Source organism: Nothobranchius furzeri, chromosome 4 (genome assembly GCF_043380555.1).
Source record: "Nothobranchius furzeri strain GRZ-AD chromosome 4, NfurGRZ-RIMD1, whole genome shotgun sequence".
NCBI lineage: Eukaryota > Metazoa > Chordata > Actinopteri > Cyprinodontiformes > Nothobranchiidae > Nothobranchius > Nothobranchius furzeri.
In genome coordinates, this window is record NC_091744.1 from 10,936,567 (window position 1) to 10,963,165 (window position 26,599).

The window sequence follows — 26,599 nt, forward strand, 5'->3', positions numbered from 1 at the left end:
CCATCTGACTGGGGAATCTTACTGTGTGAAATCAGTTTGTGTGTAGTTGTTGTGTGGCCTCACACCTCACACAGTAGGACTGGTCAATGCATGATAGCCACAGTGCTGCCACTGTTTCTTGACAGTGGATGGATGCCACGTATATCATTACACTTTCCCAGTCTGTCTGTGACTCTGAATGACACCCTGAAACTTACACACCAACCATTCCACATCCATGAATAGAAACCTTCACTTTCATGCGTGTATCCAAGATCTGATCGTGGAGGAAGCAGGGCCAACAGGAAAAAATCTCCTTGTTTTTGGAGAACCCTGAAGCCTCCAGTGAGTTTTGAGATTTCCTTGTCTTTTCCAAATGGGAAATCTCCAGTAAAACCTCCAGAGGAAGGCAGGAGGTGTAATGTGTAATAAATACATGTCCACAAACAGGAATATTTGATTTATTTGAGTAATGGATGGCATTAACTGACACATTCTGTAAATATAGACCCTGACAGTATTTGATCCTCAGACAGGACAGTGTTTCCTCTGCTTGTAAGGGTCTTGTCTAAAGGATCAGTCAGGGGAGGTCACACAGACATGGTAAGACAGCGTGGATATCTCTCTGTTATGATGCCTTGGAGCCCAGAGGCGATTTCATTTAATTGCTTCAGTTTCTTTTTCATTCATTACTCAGGATATTCTTTTCTTGTCTGTTTGCATGATCATTTTTAATGTTGTTTCTTTCCAGCACTGTGCTCCTTTTCCTGTGTTTTTGTGCTGTTTGCCTCCTCTCCTCTTTCTGTCTTGCTCCCCCCACCTCTCTGTCTCACTGCTGGTGTTTTTCTGAAACATAACAAGGTCTGGGGCTGTGTGTGTGCATGGATGCTCTGGCTGCACTGAGATGGCTTCTTGTGTGGTCCCCCGGCAAACTTTATGATTTATTCAGCTAAAGGCAGAGGAGCACGACCCCCAGTGACCACAGAGAGAGAGCTGCACGTGGGTTTAATGATTTCACCACAAAAATGTCTGCTATGGCTGGGCCTGCTCAGAGCTTGGAGGGCCCTCCCCCATTGGATGGATGAGGAGTTCAGGGGCTGAGAAAGAGAGCCTGGCTGACGAGCCTAAGTAAATACAAATGCTTACCGCTACAATTCTAGATAGAGGGATTAGGAGGGATGAATTGAAAAGACAGAAAGCTGCATCCGCTTCGCATGTTGCAAATGTTTTTGAACTTGCGAAGAGTGCCTTCCAATAAATCCCAAGTGATTCCTCTGTAGGAGTGTTTTTCTTTTACACGCATTCTGATATTTTCTGCCTCTGTCCTTAACTCTAACCCCCTGTTTCTGTCCTGCTGCCAGTAGGAGAAATGTAGACACTGGTAATGATGTAACAAAGCTTTCAGAAAGGTAGAAATAACAAGAGGGGGTGGAGGTGGAGTTGGTACTAGTACCTGTCTGCTGTTGCACAGGTCTGCTGGCTCGGGACAGCAACCGCTGAGGACTTGGATCTGGACGCCACGCTCAGTGCTGCCTTTCTCTGTGTGTTTTGCTTCAGCTCCTCAGAACAAGACGATGTCATTCACAGGGATTTGTGAACATTTCTGATTAAGAAACAAAATCACAGGTCTAACTGTACCATGCTTCTTCCTATTTCAAGATAAATTAGTCCATCTTGCTGAATCACAATTTATATTTAGAGTTTAAATTATTCACGGTTTAGTTATATTTCTTCTACAATCTGCTCTTTAACTGTATTATTTCCTGCAATTTCAGCTGTTAACTTTATTTTTTCTCTAAGTGTTTTTCTCCCAGAAGAAGCTACAATGATGTTCTGCTGAGCTGTGGTGGCCTCATGGAGGGGGCTATCGTCTAGCACACTGCTGCTAACCACTTAAACATTCTCTTTCTCCTGATAGTAACACTGTATATTCCTTGACATCGAATGTGCTACTACTAGTTTACCCATTTAATTATAGATTCACTAGGATAAATACAATAAAGTTTATCTCTCACCAAATAGAATATTTACTAAGAAATCACAATGTAACCAAAGAAACATTACGTGTGTGTGTGTGTGTTCTGTCTTCTTGATCCCCAGTGAGTCGTGGTGGATGGCTGCTTATACTGAGCCAGGATCCTGGAGGTTTCTTCCTGTTAAAAGGGAGTTTTCCTCTCCACTGTCGCTGCATGCTTGCTTAGTATGAGGATTGCTGTAAAGTGCAATTTGCTGGGTTCCTTATATAGGAAACTTTTTTCTGATTGGTTTAATGAACTGACCTGTATTGGAATGTTTATTATGTTAAGTGCCTTGAGACGACTCATTGTGATTTGGCGCTATATAAATAAACTTGAATTGAATTTCATTTTGTTTGTGCTGCCACTGAGTACCCCAGTAGTACCTGACATTTGTGTGATTTCACTCAATAATTTTCAGGTATTCTTTTAAAGCGCGTATATAAATCAAAACTCACTTTTTGCATCCTTTTGTGCTGCCATGCTGGTTTCCATAAACACTCCAAATGCGGAAAAACAGTCTGTTTTCTGTCAGTACTTGGCTTTAGTTGTGTGCCTACAATGAGCGGTTTCAAAAAGTCCAACTGTGACATCACAATCTGGAAAATTATCATGAAACCTCCTCTCAGCTCAATGGCCTAAAGGTATGTGTCCACCCTGAAACTGAGAGATCGTGGGTTCAAATCCATGGTCCAAAGACAAATGGAACCCAATGCCTCGCTGCTTGACACTCAGCATTAAAGAGTTTTGGGGGTGGGGGGGTGTTAAATCACAGACTAGTTCCGAGCATGGCAGTGTCTGCAGCTCACCGCTCCCCCAGGGAATGGGTCAAATGCAGAAAACAAATTTCACCAGTGTATAACGACTAATGGGACTTTAATCTCACCTTTTCTTGGCTGGAGGAGTGATGGCTGTGTTTGAGGCCCTCCTGCATATTGGAGCTTCTCAGCTTATAACAGCCTGGATGGAGATGAGTGGGAGTGGCCAGCTCCAGCTTGTAGCATTAGGGTGACAGAGCCCTGAAACAGAACACTTGTTCTAAATTGTACCATTAATATCATGAATTGCACAGCCATGATAGTTGAGAACTCCATAAACATGTTTTGTACATGGAACTTTTACATTTTAAGTCATATATCTCATTTAAATTTCAGCTCAATTAAAAAAATAAAGCGTCCCACATCTTCTGCGTGCTACAAAGCTTTTAAATGTTGTAGCTCTTCTGTTCTGACCCACCTAACTGGTAGATCAGCCTTTTCCAGATAACACAACATTAATATTTAAAAATACAGACTTTAACTGTTGGCTTTTATAAAAAGCATGAATCAGCTATGGAGGAACCCTTTTGGATTTGATCGGACAAGCCTTTTTTATTCGCTGCTTGACCAGCTTGATTCTGTCTGGACAAGTTATGTTTGGTTATTCTAGCATGTTTCCAAAAATGGGGTCAGTGCAGCAAAAAAACTGGTGAAATGCTGTAGAAATCCAAACCACCACAGAATCAGTCAAATGTTGCTACTGTACACTTATTGCTTTACATCAGTTTACACCTTTCCACCCAGCCCCCCTTTGGGCTCGATCTGTAATGACCAGAGTGCAGAGACCCGTGAAGACAACTGAGACACAGTAAGGTGCTTTAAAGTTTTTATTGTGGAACACGCAGAGGAATGTTACCAGTCTGAAGGAAAGGCTGTTGCAGAGGCTTGGTCAGGAGGAGAGCAGGGGTCAGAGCTGGGGAGATCAGAATAGTTCCAAAAAGGGGCAAGCAAGAGGCAGAGTCCAGGATCCAGCTCCGAGGTCAGAAATCTAGATAATCAGATGCACGAGATAATCCAGGCAGGGTGTAGGCAAAGGGGTAATCCAAAGGTCCAGAACAGGGTCGAGATGCAAGAGCAGAGGGTCAAGAGTGCTGGAGAATCTACTGGCAAATGCTTTCAATAATCTGGCGCTGGCTTGGTGTTGGTCCTGGTGTTTTATAGGGAGCGTTGCAGATGGAGCTGATGAGGAGTTAATGTGAGGCAGGTGGTTTGGATGAGGTTGATGGTGAGCTGGTTGTGGTTGCTGGGGAAACGGGGCTTGGCTGGAGCAGGGGCATGACATGAACGCCCACTAATTGGGGGACTTTGAAGTTTAGCATCAAAATTCATGTTCCAAATATCAATTATTGTTTATTTTCTCCAAACACATTAAAACTAAAGTCAAAACAGTTTAGATAGAAAACAAAGCTGATTTAAATATTAATAAATTAAGATACAATAATACTTGAACTTTTTTAGAAGAGCATCTGGCCCTGATGGTGTCTGCTGGACAAACTCCGACCGTTGAACAAATGAAGTTGAGGATCCCGACTTTACACATTGCAGATTACTAATTTTACGGGGCATTGTGACACTGTGTTACTGAAAGACCTTCTTGACTGTTCTCTAGTTCATCAGCTTGGTCACCCACTGTATGAGAGAGTTCACACAGTTTATTTTAAACATGTAGTGCATTTACACCATGACCTCCTGCCTTACTGATGCCTGTGAAATCATTTTTTGAGGAACAGTTTCAACAGAAGATAAGAAAAGAGTTTTTTTCCCCTGGAATCTTCAGCTTGTTCTAATTCCATCTTTTAGTTCTTTTTAAAACACAGAAAGGTTTTATTTACCTGCAACATTTCGTTTGCGGCTGCAAACACAAAATGTCAGTAATGTCATTATATCACAGAGCAAACATGGTAACAGAAGAAAGAGACCGTAAACAAGAGGACAAACACATACAACACGCTTTAAAAACCTGCGGATACCCGACATGGGCAATAAACAAAGGAAAACAACAAACAACAACAGAAAGAAAAAAAAACAACCAAAGCAAAGAACCAGCAACCCAAAACGACAAGAACCAAAACCAGTGATAACCCTACCATACATCAAAGACATAACAGAAAAAATAAGAGCAACAATGAAAAAACCCAACATAAACACACCAACAAAACCATACACAACAGCAAGAAACAGACTAGTACACCCAAAAGACAAGACACCAGCTGGACTTAAATGTGGAGTTATTTAAGAAATCCCATGCAAACTCTGCAATAAAACATACATAGGAGAAACCGGACGCCAACTCAACACTTGAACAATAGAACATAGAAAGGAGAGCGAGAAAGAGGCAAGTCGAAAACACACAAGAGCAGCAAAAGAAGAAGCAGAAAGCACAATAAAGAAGTCAGCCGTAACAGATCACTGCACAAGAGAAAACCATGTAATGGACTGGGACAACACAAGGATCATAAACACCGAACAACAAAAATACAAAAGATGGATAAAAGAAGCTATCGAGATAAGGAGACATGGATGTAGGACCATGATCAGGGACAATGGAGTTTACATGTTGGATCGCGCATGGGACTGCATAATTGGAGAGGGGATAGCGGGCAGTAGAGGGCGACAATGTCCTCTGCTGCCCCGCGGATAAACGGAGAAGGAAGTGACGCGCCACCATCAGCGTCAGCCTGACAAAGTTTGCAGCCGCAAACGAAACGTTGCAGGTAAATAAAACCTTTCTGTGTTTTAAAAAGAACTAAAACATGGAATTAGAATTTCAACACAGCAAGAACACACCAAAGATGTTCAGTTTGTTCTATCCAATGGTTCTATCAGAAACACAGCAAAGAGACTTCATTTCACCCCTGTTCTGATTTAAAATCCTGAAGGAAAAAAAAGAACACTCTTGACTTCATCCACCCTCCCATAGACAGAAGCTCATGTGAGGTGGTATCACTTACATCACAGCAGGTTTTTGTCTGTGTCTGCATGAATGTCTCCTGAGTGTCTCCGCATGTGTGTCAAAGAGTGAAACCATATCAAACCAGTCATCATTACAAGCTCATTCCACTACCCCAGAAGAGATTACACAGCGGTCAGTACACAGTGTGTGTGACACAAGCTCCTCCGTCGGGCACAGGGCTTACAGTGAGTAATGATTCCACCCAGCAGTGGCTAAGCAGACGCCCAAGGCACTAGGAAATATATGTGCTCACTATGTCTGGTATGACAACCCCGCCTCCCCACCTTGCAGACTAGCCAAGAGCAAAAACTCATATCTGCTTTCATGCCTTTGATCCCCAGCAATCCCTCCCACAGAACTTATTATAAAGCAAACTATGTAAGAGTAATGGCTTAAAGCATCTCATACCATAGCAAATGCCCAGCTTTACACAAAATGTTTGCACTATTGAATGCTTTTTTCACCAAAACAGAAGTTCACATTACAAGGCCTAGGCAGAGACCCTGCACCGAAACTGTCGTGTGTTCGTGCGTAAGGATTCCGTCGACATGTTGTAGAGCTTCTTAGCATCCAGCTTTAATCATTTTCCGTTTGTTCCCGAAACCCCTTCCGGGTTGAACCCTTTCACAATAAAACCGGTTACAATACATTGAACCCACCACATCCCCCCTTCTTCAAGAACAAGACAAAATTAAGAGAACATTTCTTATCATTAGGGAAACACAAACTATTTATCTTTAACGTTTTCTCTACATTAAACTCTTGTTCTTTTTATAAGTTCAGTCTCTGTGGTTTGATGACAATCCTGCCAGACCCAGTCCTGACCAAATCTGGATCAGCTGCCTGTGGCGTCAGAGGTGCAAGGTGCAGATTAAATGTGGGCAGGGCGCCCTCTGTTGGTACAGAGAATCGGTAGCATTGGGCTGCACCGGGCTGTACCCATTAGCCAATGGGGTTGCTCTGAAAGCTAGGAGTGCGAAATATGGATCTTCTGCTTTCTGTAGAAGTCATATTCATTAACCAACTAGGATGGAGTTCAATATTAATTACACAAACAGTTAATTGAGAAACGAGATAGGTTGGCTAACACAAGGTAAAGGTATTTACAAAACTTCTATACTCTTCATAACTTTTAAGAACTAGATTCTTCAACTATGCAGTTAATTTAGCATCTTCATATAGAAGTAACTGATCATAAATCAACGTTACTGGTCATGAGCACTAAATCATGGTTTAGGTAACTTCATTCATAAATAGGGAGATTTGTTTAGAAGACTCATTTGTAAGGAAAGTTTCAAGGTTATAAATGGACTTGACCCATGGTTTGAGTAATAGCCTTTGACCTCTAAGATGCTAATGTCATGTGATAACATAATGGAAAAGAAAACACCATGGTAACCTAGAAATCCATCTGTCTTCAATAGATAATGTTTCTGATGATACTAAATAATCTCTAATGATATTGATTAATGATAGTATTTAAGAATTTGCTCGAGGGAGCAAACCAGGTCACTTATAGATGATAATTTAAAAAGGCACAATCAGTACTTTTGAAAGTGTAGGACATCGTACATTATCCCTTATGTCCTAATGATAAGGTAATTTAGAATCAAAAAACAAAACATTTATCGTCACTCCTAAATTTGACATTTCAATTCTCCTAACAGGGGTTACACTCTGCTTAATATTATTTTTGTTCACTCTCATAATCAAGTTTTATTGGTATTCAACAGATGCACAAGCGTCAGATGGTTAGCAGATTATCAAGAGTGATCACCTAATTATCTTACTCGGAGAAATGTCACCCCTTCTTTCCAGAGGAGCCGTCAGCAGCACGTCTTGCTCGCCTAAGCTGCTGCTTGGCCCTTCCCACGAGACGCGAAGCAGCAGGGGAGCAGCTGTCACCGACAGAGCACGAAGTCACACGAGTGACTTCGTCAGTAAACACAGCAGCAAGCAGGAGAAAACTACAACACGGCTCCAAAAGGTTTGTGTTTTATGTTCTGTCCGTTTTATAATCGCCAATACGGACCTGAAAAACAAAGGAGACCGTTAGCTAGGTGACAACTTCTCACGGGGCCGCACAGTTAGTAACTTTTTTTTAAAGTAAAGCAAACGGAAGGCAGTGCGTTTCTTTATTCTGAAAATCTCATGAGCTTCGTTCCTTTTCCGCGTCCGATTTCCTGTCTTTCCTTCCCCAAAAATGTCGAACTTGACCCGTTTCAGAGGCGTCGAGCGTAGAAAATAGAACCGGCGTGTGAGGGCCGCGACATGCTGCTCCTGAGACGCGGCCAACTCGCGCTGCTGACGACTCCGGTGGAAAAGGTTCTGTTGACCACAACGGTTCCTATCAGCACCTATGACGTGCTGCTGCAGTAACGTGCTGCTGCAGTAACGCGCTGCTGCAGTAATGTGCTGCTGCAGTAACGTGCTGCTGCAGTAACGTGCTGCTGCAGTAACGTGCTGCTGCAGTAACGCGCTGCTGCAGTAACGTGCTGCTGCACTAATGTGCTGCTGCAGTAATGTGCTGCTGCAGTAACGTGCTGCTGCAGTAACGTGCTGCTGCACTAATGTGCTGCTGCAGTAATGTGCTGCTGCAGTAACGTGCTGCTGCAGTAACGTGCTGCTGCAGTAACGCGCTGCTGCAGTAACGTGCTGCTGCAGTAATGTGCTGCTGCAGTAACGTGCTGCTGCAGTAACGCGCTGCTGCAGTAACGTGCTGCTGCACTAATGTGCTGCTGCAGTAATGTGCTGCTGCAGTAACGTGCTGCTGCAGTAACGTGCTGCTGCACTAATGTGCTGCTGCAGTAATGTGCTGCTGCAGTAACGTGCTGCTGCAGTAACGTGCTGCTGCAGTAACGCGCTGCTGCAGTAACGCGCTGCTGCAGTAATGTGCTGCTGCAGTAACGTGCTGCTGCAGTAATGTGCTGCTGCAGTAATGTGCTGCTGCAGTAACGTGCTGCTGCAGTAACGTGCTGCTGCAGTAACGTGCTGCTGCAGTAACGCGCTGCTGCAGTAACGTGCTGCTGCAGTAATGTGCTGCTGCAGTAATGTGCTGCTGCAGTAACGTGCTGCTGCAGTAATGTGCTGCTGCAGTAACGTGCTGCTGCAGTAACGTGCTGCTGCAGTAACGCGCTGCTGCAGTAACGTGCTGCTGCAGTAACGTGCTGCTGCAGTAACGTGCTGCTGCAGTAACGTGCTGCTGCAGTAATGTGCTGCTGCAGTAACGTGCTGCTGCAGTAACGTGCTGCTGCAGTAATGTGCTGCTGCAGTAACGTGCTGCTGCAGTAATGTGCTGCTGCAGTAATGTGCTGCTGCAGTAACGTGCTGCTGCAGTAACGTGCTGCTGCAGTAACGTGCTGCTGCAGTAACGTGCTGCTGACAGCTCCGGTGGAAAAGGTTCTGTTGACCACAACGGTTCCTATCAGCAGCTATGACGTGCTGCTGCAGTAACGTGCTGCTGCAGTAACGTGCTGCTGACGGCTCCGGTGGAAAGAAGGGGTCAGTCCACACTCTGTGTGCGTGGATAGGTCAGCGCAGCCTATCCGTTATTTGGGCCAAGATAAGGAAACCGTGAGGTTTTGGCACTCAGTCACAGGGGAAAAAAAACCAACTGAATCTTCAACATTTAAAGTGCAAAAATGATACTAAGAAATGGCCAAATCACTCATTAAAGCCAAATGATCATTCATAATCTAAATCCCATTTATAAAATAAATGTAGGTGTGTAACAAAGATTTTTTTAGACTTTATCATGTTTTCTGGAATCCGAGCTATGAAATGTAGTCAAGATCATACAGTATGCCCATCAATAAATCAAATATTTGTTCATTGACAAAAATTTACTATTTGATGTGTTCCGCAATAAGTCTATTCATTTATTGGTTTAAATTTTACCAGTATTAAATGTTTCAGTCAGAAACTACGTAACTTTATTTCTCCAGATTCTAAAGTGTACAAGGTTGAACAGCTGTGTCAACATTAGCCTAATCTCAACCGGTCCCGAAACATGCTTACTTTAGACCAAGGTCTGTTAGGATGTGTACGTATTTCTGATACGACCTTGCTGTTTAACCCAGACACAGAGGAGCATGAAATTCTGTGTCAAAGCATTTCAAAGTTCCCAATCTGGGAATACATGAAGAATTAAAGCAATAAAAAAAATTTAAATGAAAATTCCCTACAACAGCTTTAATCTGCTGTCTCATTTTAATTTGACTTCCAGACAGTTTCTCCCCTTGTTCTGATCACAGTGTCCGCTAATTGGAGATCTGAGCAAGTTCCTTCATTTGACAGACACCAGGAGATTCAGTTCATGACAGCTGATATTTTTTTGAGTGTTCAAAATGCAGTTTTTGAATTCAACAGGTACTGCCCACCAGATTATCTCCACCCGGGTGCGATTGTCAACCACTGAACTCACTTGTCTTGATTTTAAACGTCAGAAACAAAGATTTAATTTTTTTTAAGAACCTGTCCATTGTAGTGACCATTTTGCAGCAACAAGTTAAATTTTTCATCTTTATGCTCTAGTTATGTAGCCTCAGGCCTCAATTGATTCGACCTTGGTGGCTCAGATAGAGCACAGCAGCTGTTTTCATTTCTCTCCTTCACAATCTCGACTTTCAAATTACATTGCAAATGTAACACGTCAATTGTTATCAAATTACCAGAAAAATCATGTTCTTTGATCCATCTCCTGATCATTTCCTCATTTCCTAGATGTCTCCTCCTTGAACCGTCACCTTATCGTGGTGGAGGAGTTTGAGTGCCCTAATGATCCTAGGAGCTATGTTGTCTGGGGCACTTAGTGCCCCTGGTAGGGTCTCCCATGACAAATTGGTCTTAGGTGAAGGGTGAGACAAAGAACGGTTCGAAGGATCTTTCATGGCGGTTAAAACGAAGAGTCGGAGTACCCGGCCCGGAGGGTTACCGGGGTCCCACCCTGGAGCCAGGCCTGGGGTTGGGGCCCGTGAGCGAGCGCCTGGTGGCCGGGCTTTCGCCCATGGGGCCCGGCCGGGCCCAGCCCGAACCGGATACATGGGCTCGTCCAACTGTGGACCCACCACCCGCAGGAGGAACATGAAGGGTCCGGTGCAATGCGAATCGGGTGGCAGACCAAGGCGGGAGCCTTGGCGGTCCAATCCCCGGACAAGAAAACTAGTTTTTGGGACATGGAACGTCACCTCGCTGGCGGGGAAGGAGCCGGAGCTTGTGGAAGAGGTTGAGCGGTACCGGCTAGATATAGTCGGACTCACCTCGACACATTGCATTGGCTCTGGAACCCGAGACCTGGAGAGGGGTTGGACACTCTACTTTGCTGGAGTTGCTCCGGGTGAGAGGCGGAGGGCTGGGGTTGGCTTTTTGTTAGCCCCGAGACTCTCTGCCTGTGTGTTGGGGTTTACCCCGGGGGACAAGAGGGTAGCTTCCTTGCGCCTTCGGGTCGGGGAACGGGTCCTGACTGTTGTTTGTGCTTATGGGCCAAATATCAGTTCAGAGTACCCACCCTTTTTGGAGTCCCTGGGACGAGTGCTAGATAGTGCTCCATCAGGGGACTCCATTGTCCTGCTGGGGGACTTCAATGCTCATGTGGGCAATGACAGCTTGACCTGGAGGGGTGTGATTGGGAGGAACGGCCCACCTAATCTGAACTCGAGCGGTGTTTTGTTATTGGACTTCTGTGCAAGCCGCAGTTTGGCCATAACGAACACCATGTTCGAACATAAGGATGCCCACCGGTACACTTGGTACCAGGGCAGCCTAGGTCACAGGTCGATGATAGATTTTGTAGTCGTATCATCTGACCTGCGGCCGTATGTTTTGGACACCCGAGTGAAGAGAGGGGCGGAGCTGTCAACTGATCACCACCTGGTGGTGAGTTGGATCAGATGGCAAGGGAACATGCCGCGTAGACCTGGCAGACCCAAACGCATAGTGAGGGTCTGCTGGGAACGCCTGGCAGAAGAACCTGTCAAGACGGTCTTCAACTCCCACCTCCGGCAGAGCTTTGACCACGTCCCGAGAGCAGTGGGGGACATTGAGTCCGAGTGGGCCTTGTTCCACTCTGCGATTGTCGAGGCGGCTGTTGCTAGCTGTGGTCGTAAGGTGGCCGGTGCCAGTCGTGGTGGCAACCCCCGTACCCGCTGGTGGACACCAGAGGTTCGGGGAGCCGTCAGGCTGAAGAAGGAGGCCTACAGGGCGTGGCTGGTCTGTGGGTCTCCGGAGGCAGCAGACAGGTACCGGATAGCCAAGCGGGGTGCAGAAGTGGCAGTTGCCGAGGCAAAATCTCGGGCGTGGGAGGAGTTTGGTGAGGCCATGGAGAAAGACTATCGATCGGCTCCAAAGAGGTTCTGGCAAACTGTCCGGCGCCTCAGGAGAGGAAGGCAGCAACTCGCTCACACTGTTTACAGTGGGGATGGGGATCTGCTGACGTCAACCGAGGCTATAGTCGGACGGTGGAAGGAATACTTTGAGGAGCTCCTCAATCCCACCAATGCGCATTCCGAGGAGGAACCAGAGCTGGGAGGCCTGGGGATGGACTGTCCGATCTCGGGGGCAGAAGTTGCTGAGGTAGTCAAACAACTACACAGCGGCGGAGCCCCGGGGGCGGATGAGGTTCGTCCTGGGTATCTCAAGGCTATGGATGTTGTAGGGCTGTCATGGTTGACACATCTCTACAACATTGCGTGGTCATCGGGGGCAGTTCCTAGGGAGTGGCAGACCGGGGTGGTGGTCCCCATCTTTAAGAAGGGTGACCTGAGGGTGTGTTCTAACTATAGGGGGATCACACTCCTCAGCCTCCCTGGAAAAGTCTACTCCAAGGTACTGGAGAGGACGGTCCGATCGATAGTTGAATCTCAGATAGAGGAGGAGCAATGTGGTTTTCGTCCTGGCCGTGGAACTGTGGACCAGCTCTATACCCTTGCAAGGGTGATGGAGGGGGCATGGGAGTTTGCCCAACCAATCCACATGTGCTTTGTGGATTTGGAGAAGGCTTATGACCGTGTCCCCAGGGGCACCCTGTGGGGGACGCTCCAGGAGTATGGGGTGGGTGGCTTTCTGTTAAGGGCCATTCAGTCCCTTTACCAGAGGAGCGTGAGTTTGGTCCGCATAGCCGGTAGTAAGTCGGACCTGTTCCCAGTGAGGGTTGGACTCCGCCAGGGCTGCCCTTTGTCACCGGTTCTGTTCATCACTTTTATGGACAGAATTTCTAGACGCAGCCGTGGTGTGGAGTGTGTCTAGTTTGGTGGCAGGAGAATCTCGTCTCTGCTTTTTGCGGATGATGTGGTCCTCCTAGCTTCATCCAGCTCTGACCTTCAGCTCTTGCTGGGTAGGTTCGCGGCCGAATGTGAAGCGGCTGGGATGAGGATCAGCACCTCCAAATCTGAGACCATGGTTCTCGACCGGAAAAGGGTGGCTTGCCACCTCCGGGTCGGGGGAGAGGTCCTACCTCAAGTGGAGGAGTTTAAGTATCTCGGGGTCTTGTTCACGAGTGAGGGTAGGAGGGATCGGGAGATCGACAGGCGGATTGGTTCGGCGTCTGCAGTGATGCGGACGCTGAGCCGATCTGTCATGGTGAAGAGGGAGCTGAGCCAGAAAGCCAGGCTCTCGATTTACCGGTCGATCTACGTCCCAATCCTCACCTATGGTCATGAGCTTTGGGTAATGACCGAAAGAACGAGATCGCGGATACAAGCGGCCGAAATGAGTTTCCTCCGTAGGGTGGCCGGGCTCAGCCTTAGAGATAGGGTGAGGAGCTCGGACATTCGGGAGGGACTCGGAGTAGAACCGCTGCTCCTCCGGATCGAAAGGAGCCAGTTGAGGTGGTTTGGGCATCTGGTCAGGATGCCTCCTGGACGCCTCCCCGGGGAGGTGTTTCGGGCATGTCCTGCCGGCAGAAGGCCCCCGGGTCGACCCAGGACACGTTGGAGAGGTTACATCTCCAATCTGGTCCGGGAAAGCCTTGGGGTCCTGCGGGAGGAGCTGGTGGACAAGGCCGGGGAGAGGACGGCCGGGAGCTCCCTAGTTGGGATGCTGCCCCCGCGACCCAGACCCGGATAAGCGGAGGAAGACGAGACGAGACGAGACGAGACGATTTCCTAGATGTTTCCTTTCATAAATGCACCATCATTCCTCAAAGGTGTTTGTGAGGCTTTATTTCCCATTTATTTTACACCGTCTTTCTTTGGTATAAGATCAGATTTAGGCTTACGGATCTGCCCTTCAACTGTATTCTAACACAGCGAGATCAGATTTATGGCGTGTCCGCCAACCTGTTTAAAAATCTGACCACTGATACGTCAGACAGATGTTTAAATGATTTGCAATATCCTTCTTTCTACAAGAATAAGGCAAGTCCAGGCACTCTCAATCATTCAATCAACAATTAAAGAAGACAACATTTAAGACAAACAAACAACAACAGAAAACTAGAGCATGTTTCTATTTCTCCAGCTAAAGCTCTCAAAAACCAAGCCAAACTCAGACAGCATTCAGGGAATCCGTCAAAACTCGTCTTATTTATGGTAGACGACACCAATTTGAAAACTCATAGTTACCACACCCGTCTACTTATCAACACCAGAATTACATTTCTACTTTCAGCTAAAATGCACAAAACCAAGCCAATACAGCATTCCCGGAATCTATTTATCTTTTTCTCCGCCGCTCTAGTGCACTCATGTAACCATACCGATACAGCATTCCAGGAATCTGTTCAACATCCTTTCACCGTGGACTAAACCAATTTATTTCTGATCACCTAGGATTTTCGAACAAACAACAATCTTGTCTCACCAAATCTCTCCACTCAGGTCTTGAGTAGTTTGTGGATCCGCATTTCCTCCCAGTGACGTCAAGACCCTCACACTGACGCCACAGCAAAACTCAGCACTGGAGGAGATTTAGGTTGTCGACAGTCCTCCGGCGTCGGTTCTTGGCGCCGCGAGGTGACGGGACCCCGGCTCGAAGGATCAAATTATTTCATGGATTTTATCAATATGTTTATCAACAAACCATTTCCTGTAGTGAAGAGAAAAGGAGACAATGAGCAGACAAGTCAGCTAGTTATAACTGTGACACATGCACGAGGCAAAATGCCCCGAACATCTGATCACAGAGTTTATTCAAACAGAGGGATAAGAGAGGAATGGGAGTGGATAATGTGTGGGAGAGAGTGAGTGAGTGTGTGTGTGTGTGTGTGTGAGAGGACAAGAATGTGTGTGCGTGTGTGTGTGTGTGTGTGTGTGTGTGTGTGTGTGTGTGTGTGTGTGTGTGTGTGTGTGTGTGCGTGCGTGTGCGAATGCTTTCAGGACATTCAGTTAATAGATCTGTTAATAGGACTAAAGTAATGAAATATGAAATTTCCATAACAGACAGACAGTCCAACCTGTTTACATTGCCAGCTGACACAGCCGTACGACTCCTTAAGAGTCCATCCATATTAGACGCAAAAACCTTCATGTCCAACACATTTTCACTCCCAGCGCATCAAAAACAAATGCTTGGTCAGCCACCCTCTGCGTCAGAACCTTGAAACAAAAAGTGCCCTTTATCGTCACTTATGTGAGACAATGGATTTTTCCCTTTTCTGACTGCAGATCCCAATGCAGCGTAAAACTGACGCGATGGGATGTCCGCTGATGCGGCACTGAACCAGCTCATTTAACCAAACCTAAACCTTAACATTTTACTATTCATAACCTTCCCCTCACCCTCATCCTAACCTTGACTCTCTTGCTACCTAAAACGTTACTCTCACTGTGATCAAGCGTTTGTTTCCCATGCATTCTGACCGTGAATTTTTGTATTTGCCGCCCAAGGTGAACGTTAGAACATGCCGTCTGGTGAGGGGTAGGTTACAAGTACCCTCTACTTTTAACCTCCACCGTGGTAGTTGAAACCTCTCCCTCACGTTGCCTCGGTCCCAACCCGACCAATGACAAGGTGGCTCCCGCCGTTCACTTCATAGAGCCGGCTTTTAGAGCGACCAACACATCACTAACGTGTTCGCTAGCAAGATGGTTAAGGTTAGAATAGGGGTGAGGGGAAGGTTAAATAACAAGAGGATAAGGATAAGGCTGCGGACATCCCATCGCATCAGTTTTACGCTGCATTGGGATCTGCAGTCAGAAAAAAGGGAAAAACCCCTTTTTGCACATAAATGATGAAAAAGTATCGCGTCAGACCTGTGTCACAACCCGTGCACGCGCATTGGGTCCACAGCGCGCGTGTGAACGGGACTCGTGAGCGAAAATATACATGGCAGCGCGTGCGTGAACGGGACTCGCGAGCGAAAATATACATGGCGAGAGGTCATTTGTGCACTGAGAGGGAGCAAACTGTGTCAATGAGCGCACAAGGATGTGCACAAGTGACAAACCTGCGTGCGCGCGTTGCCAACGAGCACACGGCAGAGGAAAACGTGCGCGCGCGGCAGCCTCTCTGCGCGCTCGGCAGCCTCTGCGCGCTCGGTTCCTAATTCCGCTCGCTCGGCTGTGAGGAGTTTTGGCACTCTGGAGGCGTGGCCTGTGGCAGATCTTCCCTATCCTCTGATTGGTTAGTTTACCCCGCACTTTACTCTCTAGCTATCTATATAAAAAAATCTGATATTCAGCAGTTGCTGGCATAGCTCAGCTGGGAGAGCGGGTGACTCTCACTCTGGAGGATCCAGGTTCGAGTCCGGCTAAGTAACATAGAGTTGATGTCATATTATTCTTTCCTAATTCCTGTGATATTATTTTACAGTTGTGACCGTTCAACTGTCATTAAATGTCCGAATGTTTGCTGGGCAGTGTTTTAAAAAGTGCACATAAGCTAGATGGTTTAAACCAGGTAAAAATAGACTTGTGGGTGTAGGTATGTTCAAGTTTAAAAAGTTCTTGCCTCATTAATGTATTGTTTATTTTTTTCAGCATTTAATTGACAAATTATCTTTTCAAATAATTAATTGATGAGTTACATAATTGTCCATTTAGAATTGTTGAATGGACTGAGTCAAGTTTGGTGCACTTTATATATTTCAAAACATGTTTTTTTTATTATGCATATAAATAATTTTAATGTTAATTTATTGAAATATTTCTATTTTTTCATTACCTCACCCTTGTTTTGACAAAAACAAGACCTTGCTGGATAATATCACGGAGAAACTATTTGTTCACAGTACTTGGCTCAGTGAGGATCTGTATACCAAAGGAGGAGATGCTCAGAAATCTGTCTGCAGATTATTACAACCCAGACTGGAAGTGGTGGGCTGTGATAAGAAAGGAGACCAAACAGAGGAGTGGGGGTTCAACAACTGATTTATTTAACCAAAGTAAGGATTTACTAAAGCAGATCAGTGCAGTCAAGAATTACTGGTGTTTGGGTAGTCCTGAACGTGTTGTGATGCCCCCACCGTCTCATTGGGTTTTCATTTGTGTTTAATTGTGTTTTTCTTCTGTTGTAGGCAGCTCGTTAAGCAGCCTTGGAGGCACCTGGGCTCAGGGTGTGGTGCTGCCTACAAAGCCTACTGTTTTTCTGCTTTCACTGGGTCTCTCCTGTGTGGTGGAGAGTCCTCACTGGCCATTTTCTGTTCACTAACTTGCTTTAGTAAATCCTTACTTTTGTTAAATAAATCAGTTGTTGAACCCCCACTCCTCTGTTTGGTCTCCTTTCTTATTACAGCCCACCACTTCCAGTCTGGGTTGTAACAATCTGCAGACAGATTTCTGAGCATCTCCTCCTTTACACAGATCCTCACTGAGCCATGTACTGTGAACAAATAGTTTCTCCATGATATTATCCAGCAAGGTTCCGTTTTTGTCAAAACAAGGGTGAGGTAATGAAAAAATAGAAATATTTCATTAAATTAACATTTAAATTATTTATATGCATCATTAAAAAAAACATGTTTTGAAATATATAAAGTGCACCAAACTTGACTCAGTCCATTCAACAATTCTAAATGGACAATTATGTAACTCATCAATTAATTATTTGAAAGGATAATTTGTCAATTAAATACTGAAAAAAAATAAACAATACATTAATGAGGCAAGAACTTCTCTCTCTCTCTCTCTCTCTCTCTCTCTCTCTCTCTGGAAGCCCCACTCTAAGGGAGTTTGCAGTGTATTAGTGAGTCATATATTGTACAACCACAGTCATAAAGTTTTCAACCAGTAGTTTTATTTCAGTATGTATTTTTCCAGTATCACCAAAAATGTAATTTTATATGGTTAAAACCATCTAGCTTATGTGCACTTTTTAAAACACTGCCCAGCAAACATTCGGACGTTTAATGACAGTTGAACGGTCACAACTGTAAAACACCTGAAATTAAGAAATATTAACATGACATCTAATGCATTTTCCTTGCCCGAACTCGAACCTGGATCCTCCGGGCCGAGAGTCACCCACTCTCCCAGCTGAGCTATGCCAGCAACTACTGAATATCAGACTTTTTTATATAGATAGAGGGTAAAGTGCGGGGTAAACTAACCAATCAGAGGACAGAGAAGATCTGCCACACGCCACGCCTCCAGAGTGCCAAAAGCCCTTACAGCCGAGCGAGCAGGAGTCAGAAACCGAGCGCGCAGAGAGGCTGCCGAGCGCGCACAGAGGCTGCCGCGCGCGCACGTTCTCCTCTGCCGTGTGCTCGTTGACAACGCGCGCACGCAGGTTTGTCACTTGTGCACATCCTTGTGCGCTCACAGACACAGTTTGCTCCCTCTCAGTGCACAAATGACCTCTCGCCATGTATATTTCCGCTCGCGAGTCCCGTTCACACACGCGCTGCCATGTATATTTTCGCTCGCGAGTCCCGTTCACACGCGCGCTGTGGACCCAATGCGCGTGCACGGGTTGTGGCACGCTTTAAACGCCATAAAAAAGGGCACTTTTGGCGTCAGGGGTCTGACCAAGCGTTTGTTTTTGACGTGCTGGGAGTGAGAATGTGTTGTCATGCCTGTTGTGACCTGGAGACAACTCGAGACCGGTCTGGTTGTGCTGCGGTTATTCTACGAACTTCAATGCTTTGAGGTCCACTTGACTTCCTGACATTCCGGATCTGAACGGGGGTCTCCGATCAGGGTTCATAGACACAAGAGATTGTATCTGATGCTGTTTTATTAATAATCAACTCTCTAGTTTATAGCAGACCAAAATTCTTTACACCCAGAATTCACAATCTCTTTCAGGCCACAAAGGTTCTGATATACATCCACTTTACACCACCCCACCCACAACTCACATTCCATCACGACATATAAACTCCATCACATATCGTTTTTCATAGCTTGTCATGTATTATAAATAGTTTTGAAAAATATAATTTTTTTTTTTTTACTATATAATTGACTCTGTCTGAATTAATATGAACTGTGTTTATGGTCCCTGAATAAGCAAAGAAGAATTCTAAACTCTTCTGGTTAAACACTCAAAGATCAGTCGGGTTGATATTTCATATTCATATGGAATCATCAAAAATGCAGTCTACAACTGTTGTTATGCTGATTCTGGGTGTTGTTTATGATTAAGGTGATAATTGAGACATGTGATGTGTGCTTGCTGGTAGAAAAATGTTTGGAGGTCCAGTGGTATTTTTGATGATATGGGTGGGTGGTTTATGTGTTTGTTGATTATATTGTTTAAGTGTTTTTCTCCCCAGGAGAAGCTACACTGGTGTTCTGCTGAGCTGTGGTGGCCTCATGGAGGAGCCATTGGCTGGCACACTGCTGCTAACCACGCACATTCTCCTTCTTCTTATAATAACATTTAACTTACTTCAACATGGAATGTGCTACTACTAGTTCACCTGTTCAGTTAATTGTAGATTCACTAAGACAATGAAGTTCATCACTTACTAAATAAAATATCTACTAAGACATCACATTATAACCGTAGAAACAGTACTCGGTGTGTGTGTGTGTGTGTGTGTGTGTGTGTGTGTGTGTGTGTGTGTGTGTGTGTGTGTGTGTGTGTGTGTGTGTGTGTGTGTGTGTTTGTGTGTGTGTGTGTAAAAAGCAAGGTATGGATGTCTGATATTATCATTCTACCATTAATATCGGCCAGTATCGGCATTAAAATTTAATATCAGAAAATATCTGTATCAGTCATTTATTTTTTGAGCTCTCCCCACAGTGGGTCAATGATATTGAGGTCAGGAGACTGAGATGGCCACTCCAGAACCTTTACTTTAGTCTGCTGGAGCCAGTGGCAGGTCCACTTGTCCAAAAGTTTTGGATCATTGGAACATCCAAGTAATACCCATGCACAGCTTTCAGGCTGATGAGCACAAATGCTCCTCCAGTATCTTTTGATAACCTACTGCATTCATCTTGCTATCAGTGTTGACCAAGTTTCCAGTGCGTTGGTAACTCACACATCCCCAAAACATTGTAACGTACCCAAAGGCCACGTATTTGCATCAAAAATGACCAGAAATTCACTTTTAATTTGCAGACACAAACTGCGTCACACATCCAGGGACACATTACATCCGTCTGGCCTCCAAACAAGAAAAGCAAGGACCTACGACCTTGCAACCAAATAAGGGAGCCATAATAAGTGCTTTTCCTGAATACCCTTTATCTTTGCGGGAAGACAAGGCCCATGCAGAAGACGAGACTTTTTGCACTTTCACTGTGAATGAAGTTAATCTTCCTTGAGTATAAATGACTTTACGACTTGAACAACAGGTTGAAATAATCAAATGTGTTGAATGAACAAGAGGTTTCAATCCAAAGTGTTTTAATTATGTGTGCATTAATCAATGATGTGTTAAAATGAATATTTTTCCTGCAACGATTCATTTCAGATCTTCAACTACACCAAATCAGTGTTTGTCGATTTAACAATCTGATCTCAGTAAATTCCCAATTTGTAATAATTGTTGAATTAATGTTTTAACATTCACTTCACATATATGTGTAAGAACATATTCACTTCACACTAAGAGTTAACCTCTCTGAGTATTTGAGTGAAGGCGTGACTTTCTGAGGACTTTGTTGACGCCCTGTAAAATGTGTCAAATTCTGATTTGTCTAGAATTTGTAAACAACATTTAATATACAGGAGTCACTTCCTGATTCCTCAGCGCTGCTTTCTGGTTTGGCTGACCAGTGAGCAAGCATTTGGAACCATCCTCTCTTTTGACCCCTGGGTCAAAGCCTGTCTGCAACACCACAACGGCTCTTTTAAGAGCCACCGAACAGACTCAAACGCAAATTAGACAATACAGCTTCCTGCCGTCACCTGAAGATAACCCAGACTAGACGGGTCATACTCTGAGCTGCCTACAAGCTCCAGTGCCAGAGGTCCACGCCATCGGCAGTGTCCATCTCGACCTCTTGGCCCCCTGGATCGCATGGGGAACTTCACACAACGGTGCGTGGACTCAGCACAAATTGCGTCGGATGTTTTTATAAATAAAGTTTAGCTTATCAAACCATACAGCCAAACTGATTTTACCACCCAGACTTCACAAGCTCTCTCTCAGATACTCACAAGGTTCTGCTAAAACATCTAGCTCACATTCCATCATTCCATTCATCATTTTTTACCTGGACAACCATCATTCCATGCCTACTTTTTCATGTACAATCATTTAGTTTAGAAAATAGAATTAAAATCATTTTATAAACTATATTCTTTAATCTTTCTGAATTAATGTGACATGTGTGTTCCCTGAATAAGTCAAAGAAACTTAAGTTTTCTGATCAAACATTCAAAGATCAATCAGATTTCTATTTCATTTTTATATGGAATGTCACATCTTATTGATCGTTTAATAAATATGTAGCCAATCCTCACCGCTACAACATCAGCAAACCACCTCCATGTTTCACAGTAAGAATGGTGCATGTTTTATAGGCCTTGTTGAATCCTTTGCAAACACAATGTTTATGGATGTGGCCAAAAGGTTCAATTTTGGTCTCATAACTCAAGTCTGAAAAGTTTACTCTTTCACAATAAGTGGCTTCACAACATCCCAGACTATGAGTCATATTCTTTGAGAAATGGCCAAAAAATAAAAGAAATCACCAGGGTGTGTAAACCTGTTGGCACAACTGTAAGGTATATCGTCAAGAAGCATTTTTTTTACTAAAGTGATAATCAACCAAATACAAATTCCCTTCATGTTTGAGTTCAGTTTAGTAATGCAGCACCTACTGTTAACTGAAATTGTCTGAAAATGAGGGTGCAAAAAGATGGATTAGCCACTCTTTCTTCAGAATAGGTGCACGTTTTTGTACACAGTGTGTCTCCGTGTACTATGGTACAGCCAGAACTTATTGATTGAGACTGGGAGAAGCCTTCAGCTGGGTGTGAAGGATTGGACACATCCCGTAGTGTTAAAGGAGACATGCTGAATGCTTGGAGTGCATGCAGTCTATCTAGCAAACGTTTCTTGTCTATGTCTGCCTCTGCAAGGAAAAAAGTGTTTCATCCTGTTTGTACCCAAAGATTTAGATTTGTGCGATATAAAAGGGAATGCAGCTGATCAGCAGTCCACACACACTGGTGAGACCAGCGAGCCCCTTTGCAACCAGGACTTCCGAAGATGTGAGAAATGTTGCTCCCCTCCAAGGTGTTAATTGATCTCCCGACACGACCCATACCAGAGTAACATGATTCTTTTCCTATGAAAATGAATATTCATGTATTTGTTTCAAGTTTTTCCCAAGCTCTGCAAGCCTAAAGTCTAGCAAAACTCGAGGAAACATAGTAGGGAGTTCCTTCAACAACAAACGGAAAACTCAAGAGGAAATTGCGGTACACATATACATCCCTGCAACTTTTATTTGTCTTGTGTATTTTCTTTGTCTCACCTCTTTTCACTCTGGTTTCCTCATCCCCTTTTCTCACTTCCTTTTGCCCCTTGGAAAGATGTGGTAATACAGGTCAGCTCCAAGTGTTCCTGCTCTCTTACTCTTTCCTTCGACGCCCCCCTCTCTTTTGCCCCTTGCTCCCTCAGTAAGACGCGTTTGTTTTGGGCCCTGTCACCACCACACACCACCGTGCTTCCAGGCACGATGGTGGCAAACCCATTCATGCTAATTATTGCACTTTAGTTGAGTCACACAGGGAGAGGGGGAGCAAGAAACATTCTCCGCTATTTTTGGCCCCTGACATTGGCCTTGTAATAGACTTTCCTCTCCTCACCCACCCTTCATTATGCCTCTGATCTCTGGACCTCCTCAACAGATGAAACAAGCGCTATGAGGAGGGCCTGAATCACTGGACCCACGTCGCTGTTCGCTGGTCTGGTGTGAACAGCTGCTTGTTTTGGTTTGGGTCATAGACGGAAACATTCTCACACAGCGTTAGAGTTCAGAAGCCTCTCTAGAAAGGTACTCTGTGAGGTATGACAAACGTCTTTATTTTTGTACATGCTGTCAAAAAAGATGGCTGTATTTTCTGTAAGTGTGGGTCCTTGTTAGTGTTTGAACAGCTGTGGTGAGAGCACTCATTGGTAATGACTATGCCACTCGTTCAGCCAAAAGAAAACATGCCCATTCAGTAAATCAGTATCACATTTGAATCCATGGGAAACAGTTTGACGGATGTTTACAGGTGATGTGACTGAATCTTTGTGTTATAAATATTATGCTATTCTCACCACGTTTTGTCTTTTTCCATGTGTTTGCAAACTTTTATCTTCCTTTCATGAGGGGCAAACATGAAGCGTCAAAACTGTAGTAAAGGTCAAGTCTTGTGATGCAAAAGAAGAAGAAAAGATTTTCTATACAGCGCTTCCCAAGATAAAAAACACAAGGTGCATTACAACAAATAACAACAACAAAAGGAAATGATTACAAAAGATCATAATAAAAACAGGAGAAAAAGAAAAAAATAATATGAGAAAGGAAATAATTCAAATAGAAAAATTTAACATGGGAGCCTGAAAAATACAGAATTCACCAAAGCAGCAGCTTGAAAAGAAGCTTGTGAGGAAACATGAACAAGGGCGGCAGTAGCTCAGGAGGTAGAGCGGGTTGTCCAGTAATTGGAAGGTTGAAGGTTTGATCCTGGCTCCCACCAGAGAAAGCTCCTGTTGTGTCCTTGGGCAAGACACTTAATTCACCTTTCCTGCTGGTGGTGGTCGGAGGGACCGGTGGCGCCTGTATTAGGCAGTCTCGCTTCTGTCAGAGTGCCCCAGGGCAGCTGTGGTTGAGTTGCAGCTCATCTTCACCAGTGTGTGAATGGATGAATGACTGATTTTGTTGTGAAGTGCCTTGGGGGGTTGTATTAGTATAAGAAGACACTATACAAATACAGGCTATTTACCCTTTGCAAGGGTTCATGCAAAAGCCAGCCTGAACAGGTGAGATTTCAGCTGATTTTTAAAGGAGACCACTGAGTCCACTGATCTCAGGCTCAGGGGGAGAGAGTTCCAGAGTCTGGGGGCCACAGCAGCAAATGATCTGTCACCTTTGGTCTTTAGCCTGGTGCACTGCACAACCAGTAGGCTTTGATCACTGGACCTCAGGGACCTGCTGGGGGTGTAGGGACTAAGAAGATCACCAATGTAAGATGGTACTTGTCCATATAAGGGCCCATAGACCAGAACCAGGATCTTGAAATGAACCCTGAAGTTGACTGGCAGCCAGTGAAGCTGGAGGAGAAGTGGGGTGATGTGGGAGTACTTTGACAATTTGGTCAGAAGCTGAGCAGAAGCATTCTGAACCACCTGCAGACCGTTCAGAGAGGTTTAGGCAGCAGTCGTAGCAGTCAGACAGGTGAAAGGCAAGTTGCAGTGGTCCAAGTGTGAGATGGAAGTGTGGAAAACAGGTTGAGATTGTCACAGAATGACAATTTTTACTCATGATAAAATAACATGAGGTGATCAGTAAACAGTGTAAGGTAACTTGTATGCTCCACAAAAACACAGCTGAGCTGAAAAATGTTGGTGTCGCTGCCGGACATTTAGCTCAGTTTTATGGCTTTTTTTCAGACTCTGAACCAGAAAATCCAATCTAATGTATCCTAGTACTTATTGCATTATTAGTATTATCATTCATAATTGCAAATGAAGACATCAACATTTTTGTTTTTTAATAGAAATTACAGTTAAGGATATCCATAATAACAACTGCATTAGAAGGAGTTAGGTCTGAGATATCTCAGAGTCCCTAAAATTCTAAGGTAGCCTTTTTACCATTTATTAGGCAGACCGGATATATATTCCAGATATGTATAATTGTATGTATTCCATTGGAGGGAGAATGCATCATATCCTGCACAGCCTTTATTGGCAAGAAGCCTATTTGTTTCATTTTAATGCACATGTCGGAAACGGTGGGAGTAAACGGCTTTCAAGCTGTTAAAACACCACCCAAATTAGACCTTGTGTCCATGTAGTAATCACTATCTCAGCCCCCAATTTTACTCTTTGCGGATTTAAATAGAGATCCATTTGCTCTGACATCAGTGGTATAGGTAGCAGAAGCAGCAGGCCAGGCATGTGCTTTCAGCCAGAACAATCTATCATTACCCGAGCAATAGGGGTAACTTTCTGTCTTACAAATGAGACCAAAATGAGAGCTTCCACCCAAAGTGATAATCAAGAAGGGTTGCCAAAAGCACGCTTGCCAGAAATCCACTACTGCTTTCTATTTTGTGTCTTATTCCAGTGGCTTAGAGGGCTCATTGTTGGCAGACTGCTGTCTAATTTACTGCTGACGTTTATGAAAGAAAATCCTGTGAGGTTGCATATCTGCTACTATATATAGAGCTTTTAATGAGAGGGATAAGGTTATGGCAGCAAATAGGTTGAAAATAGTGTCCAGGCAGGGTGAGGCCGTATTAGACAAGGTGAGAAGCAAAGTCCTGAGGAGGAAGCTCAGGGTAGAGAGTGACAGTGAGATCCTTCCAACACTCTCAACAAGTACATGATCAGAATTTCTACAGAGCACTTATTCACTTGTGTCTGGGGAATTTGTAGGGACACAAATATGCCATCTAGCTAGGAAACTGGATAAAGAAAAGTCTGGGTTCTGACAAAGGAAAGAAGATGTTAGCGAGATGCTTTATCAGGTATCCAACACTTGCTCCCTAGGAGGGGGAAGTTGGCTGTCAGAAGGGAGCAGAAACAAATGGGAGAAACGTAGACCCTCTGGCCTCAGCTCATCCAGGTCTCTCACCAAACTCAGACATGGGCAGTGGCGCAAATTTGTTGCTCGCTCTGATTCCGACTGATTGTCCATGAAGTGTCACAGTCAAGACCTCAGATCCAAACTGTTGCCACAAATAATCCCAAAGACATGAAAGACAATTACAATGTAATTGGGCAAAATGGAATATAGCTGCTAATTAACTCCATAGATGTAGATGTTGAGTCCTAACCCTAAACCCTAACCCTAGCCCTGTCTCTAGATCCCACTTTTCTGTCAAATGAAAGCATCTGTTGGTTTCAAATTCTGAATTCATTCTCATCTCGTCTTAGTTTCTTTTTATTTAAACGTATGTGATTATGCTATTCAGATTGCCCATTTAGCCCAAACATATAATAATATATAAATATTATATTGTAATATATCCTCAGTACTGTTTGACACTCTTACATTTATCCTCAGCTGACCTGTTTGACCTCTTAAGACCCTAATTTAGTCCGTTTAATAGTTCAACATCCTCTATACCCCCACCGGAGCTATACTGTTTTCCAATGAGTGGGGATTACAAGCATCCTGCTAAACGTGTTCTAGACCCATCTCTTTATTGAACGAGTGCTGTTGATGCTGAAGTTCTCTGTCGACTACCATTGAAGACAAAAAAAAGACCAAAAAAATGTCCTTTTGGTTTGAGTAGAACAACTGAACAGGTGATTGTTTATCTTCTTGATCCTCCTGGGT

General features: G+C 44.4%; 1 long non-coding RNA gene across 1 annotated transcript; it reads right to left on the reverse strand.

Annotated features, from left to right (window-relative positions):
• Window positions 1–1,432: 1,432 nt before the first annotated feature.
• On the reverse strand, window positions 1,433–22,697 carry LOC139069584 (uncharacterized). The gene is made up of 3 exons (XR_011520260.1): window positions 22,577–22,697; window positions 2,881–3,013; window positions 1,433–1,582 (listed from the first exon to the last, which is right to left on the reverse strand). It is a non-coding gene; the product is annotated as an uncharacterized lncRNA (long non-coding RNA).
• Between the last annotated feature and the right edge of the window lie 3,902 nt (window positions 22,698–26,599).